Source organism: Oratosquilla oratoria, chromosome 1 (genome assembly GCF_046742065.1).
Source record: "Oratosquilla oratoria isolate Oo_2021 chromosome 1, ASM4674206v1, whole genome shotgun sequence".
Classification (NCBI taxonomy): Eukaryota; Metazoa; Arthropoda; class Malacostraca; order Stomatopoda; family Squillidae; genus Oratosquilla; species Oratosquilla oratoria.
The window spans coordinates 14403735-14408734 of NC_134777.1; positions in this window are offsets into that span (position 1 = coordinate 14403735).

Genomic DNA, 5000 nt, shown 5'->3' on the forward strand with positions numbered 1-5000 from the left:
GTGGAAAAGCTGAATACATCACTCATATGATCATGTCACGTACCTGTTGATACTTTTCCATTATCTTTGTTGACGTCAGGATATCTTAGTATTTTTTTTTTATTCTGGCCTACAGCTTGTTATTCTATTCTCCTTTGACCTTAATGTAAAGGTCACATTTGCAGTCACATTGTTTAAGTCAGTATCTTAGGAACGTTAGTGACATTTGTACGGACTAAAGTCAACCAAATTTCTTTTATGATTGAAAATTAATGTTCATAAAAAAAATTATACGATCGTTTTTAACATACCCTCTCTCTGCCTTCTACATTTCTGATCCTATTAAGTACATGATTTTGATTTTAAGTGACATGAAAACTTAGACAAAAAGCCTCTTTTCACTACCCGTAACCCATTTTATGATTTTATTCATCTGAGGGAAGAGACATAAGCTCAAAGGTCTATGAGTCTTTCTTTCTTTCTTCAGAATCATCGTCTCCTTCGAGATCTTACACAAATCCAGCATAAAACTGACGCCTTGGAAACGCTATTTCCAAACGTTCAAACAACATTGACATTTATTTCACTGCATTTAAGAAGATATGTACATACGATTTCTGTACCAAAACAATTTTAAATTAACATTTTTAGTAATTTGAATTTATACACAACAAGATTATGTATATACATAAATAGATACGTATATATAAATATCAAGGACTACTATTACACAGGACGTGCGCACCCAGATCCCTGGGTCCGCTAGCGGAGGCCATTGCTTTCTTTGTAACCTAACATTTTATATTGGACAAATATATCAAAACTAGAAACCTAACATTGTATATAGGACACATATATCAACTATTGACTTATTCAATGCAGTATAAGTTAAGGGGAGATTATGCATTTTTAGCTGACGACACTAGGAGGTAGCCTGGACATGTAGCGGTGCCACGCGTACGATTATTTACGCATATTGTCCCATTAAACCGTTTAAATGGCCCGGCCAACATACGCATGGGTGCGCGGTGTTGCCATATGGTGAATTATATTATTCATTATATATGTTTATTTTTCGATTATTACGAGTTTTTAAAACAAAATCGGTTGTTATACGGTACGATCAGCTGGGCTTTGGCTGTTTCCCGGCAGCAACCCCTCTCCTCACCCCTCCACCTCTGTGTTTTGAATTTGTGATTGCGTAGGCGTTTGTTCTACCCACATTTTTTCACGACTAAAGGTGTGACATCATCCAGAATGCCACGAATAAGTGAGACAAAGAAACGCAGAAGCCAGCAGATGTCTGCCAAGATGAAAATATTACACACAAAGTGCAAAAAAGATAGTGGAAGTGAGTTGTCAACAGGTCAGGTGAGAGTCATGGGACGCCATCACATTCCCAATATTTTTCAGCCCTGTGTCACTACGTAAGCAATTAGTGGAAGGCAAATTGGAAGAAGATAACATTTCTGTACGTAAGTGTTCACTAATAGAGAATGAAACAATGAAAAAATTAGTGTGCCTTATCAAGTGTCAGGTGGAGCAAGTACTATTGGATATTCTCCTGGTGCATTCTAGATTACTGTAGAGTGTGCATGTGAGTATTTGATCATTACTGAAATGTTTGCTGGGGTGTTTATTGACAGTGCCGTATATACGGTACTAAATCTACCAATTTTCAGTGAAGTTACATGTGGAAAAATTGCTCTATTTTTCTTATTTCCTGTCCAATTTACAAAAAATATGTATTTAATCTACACACTCTAAGGAAGAACTTTTATTTAATGGTTTTATCTGTAGGAAGCATAGTTTTTTGTGCAACAGTAAGCAAATCTTTATCAAGCGATATCTAAAAACCCATTTTTATGTTAGTTTTTGTCATAAAAACTTTAATAACTTCTATACTTTTTTGCTCTATCTTAAAAAAATTTAATGCATAATGATTCTCATAAAATGAGGAAGTTATTTATTTAGTAAAATATTTCATCTCTCAGTGAATTTATAAATTATTTTTGAATGAAAGTTCTGCTTTTATTTTGGTTAATTTATTGTTTTTATATATTTTCAAAAATTTTCAATATACTTTTTATTCACACAAGGTTTATAGGAGATATGCATAGCTTTCAGGTAATATCTTTGCTTTGTAAATCAAGCAACATGGGAACTAGTTATTCATATTTAAAGAGTAACTACTATTTAAATAAATAAATAGATAGATAACATACAAATATTTAATGGATCGCTTCAATTTTTTGGCTATTCTGATCTCCAAGTATCCTTGACATCGTGTATAAATGTTAAGACGATTGGGTTAGTTTTAATGTGTTTAGATCTGGCAGAGGTATCTCCCCTTAATATAAACCTTTATAGTGAAATAAGAAACTATTTTTAAGGCACTGTTATGCTTTGAAATGCCAATTTTAGCCGGACTTAACAGGTATTATTGTATGAGGTTAGTGGACACCAGGGTTGGCGATCTTTTTTTTTTTTTTTTTTAATAAAAAAAAATCTATTTTTTAACAGATTTATTTGATTTAAATTATTTTTTTCTTTTATAGATTTTAAATATTGTGGGATTGCTATCTGATATGCGATCTGATTACTAAATAGCATTTTTAGCATATCAATATAAGGAGCAGTGTTATATAGACATGCCACAAGTATACAAGGAACGGTATAAGCCGTATATGAGGACGGTATGCTCAGGTTCACTCGATTCCTCCAAGATTTTTCTCATCTTGGTGACATTTGCTGCATTGTCTGTCACAACACTTCCAATGTGACAGCCAAAATCTTGTTCAGCCTTCTTGATCGAATTTTGTACAAGTTGTAGAAGATATTCAGCAGTGTGAGGTTTCCCTGATGTGTCTATTGTGTCAACTAAATAAATCTGACCAGTGGATGTTGTTAGAGTGACACATATTATGGGCTCATTATGGATGTTAGACCACCCATCAATTGAAAGACATACAGTTTCATTTTTCAGGTCATCTGCACACTTTTTATATTCCTTTTCATACACAAGATCCAAGTACTTATCAGCAATATCTTTTCTGGATGGAGGAATGTAACCTGGCCTCAGGTTCTGAACCATCTTGAGAAACTGAGGATGCTGAACAAGACAAGAATACCTGTTAAGTCCGGCTAAAATTGGCATTTCAAAGCATAACTGCCTTAAAAATAGTTTCTTATTTCACTATAAAAGTGTATATTAACTTATACTGCATTGAATAAGTCAATAGTTGATATATTTGTCCTATATACAATGTTAGGTTTCTAGTTTTGATATATTTGTCCATTATAAAATGTTAGGTTACAAAGAAAGCAATGGCCTCCGCTAGCGGACCCAGGGATCTGGGTGCGCACGTCCTGTGTAATAGTAGTCCTTGATAAATATATATTTATATTTATGTGTATATATATATATATATATATATATATATATATATATATATATTGATTTAAACTATGACAAATGTAACTAAAGGCAGAGAAAATATACAAGGAATAATGGAAGAATTTTACTGCCTTAACGTTTCGACCCTTAGGGTCTTGATCACATGCTTTGTGATCAAGACCCTAAGGGTCGAAACGTTAAGGCATTAAATTTCTTCCATTATTCCTCGTATATTTTCTCCGTCTTTAGTTATATATATATATATATATATATATATATATATATATATATATATATATATATATATGTATATATATATATATATATATATATATGTATATTCTCCATTTTTTTTCTTTTTTTCCGTTCTCTCTCTTATTTTTCAAGTAGGTTCTTGATACACTTGGCATTCTATTCTCTGTGATCGTTTGGCTCCCATTCATTAATGTATTTTAATTTCACTTGTTTTTTGCCCAGGTTCGAGTTGCTACTTTCCCTTGTATTTTAATAAGCCTTGTGTGACATTTGGTCACAAAGGTAATGACTCGCTCAGTTCCTTCCCAGCCAACGGCCACTTTACTATTGTAGTTAAGACATCCCTTTTTCTTCGTCCAGGAAGTTGAAATGTCGATGTTTGTCCTGTTTATATCGCTCATCTGTGTGAATCTTTTCCGCAAGGGTTCACATAATAGTTAGCAATTTGCGCGGGTGACCAATTATCCCTACACGCGGGACACTTCGTCCGCCACCTTTTTGGTTGTGTTTCACATGTTACCTTTTTGTGTTTCCCATGTTATCTTTTTGTTTCACTTTTATTGTATGTTACTGTTTATTTGCGCGGGTGACCAATTATCCCTTCGAATGGGACATTTTGTTTGTCACCTTGTCGTTTGTGTTTATCATGTGACCTTTTTGTGTTTACCATGTTCCCTTTTTCTGTTTTTCTTGTTACTTTCTTGTTTCACTTTTATTGTATGTTACTGTTTTTGTCTCGTGTTACCTCCTAGTGTTTCTCATATCACCTTTTACCTTTACAAAAAGGCAAAGGGTGATATGACGTAGCCCAAAGGGATTTCTCCCCGTCTTCTCCTTTTCTCTGTGAAGGGACGTAGAGGAGAGGTCGCCGATTTAATAAAGCAGCCTTGCTGTGGATGTTATGTCTTGCCACGCTGCTTCTGACCCAGGGCAGTGGAAAAGATGCAGGGATGACTCGGCATCCAGGAGGTGCCAAGATAAGAGGGAGGGACGAGGGTAGAGGGGAGTGGAGTATGTAGGGCATGGAATAGGTGGGAATTGTTCCTATGCCTTTGTGTTACCTCCCGTTTAAGGGGGAAAGGGTCTTTGGTATATGTATATGTATGCATATCACCTTTTGTTTCACTTATATTGTATGTTATTGCTTTCGTCTCACTCTTGGTATATTTTTCTGTATTTCAGTACATTAAGTGGTACACATTTTGTCATGATTAACGGAGCGAGGAGTCCAAGGTCTTTTCCCAGTTTCAGCCCGGACCACATAAAAACGAGTTCACTCTGTGTAACCCATTATATCCCCTGAAGACGATTCCTGGACGGGAATCAAAATGTTGGGCATAATAAACCCTTCAAATTGAGTCTGGTGTTT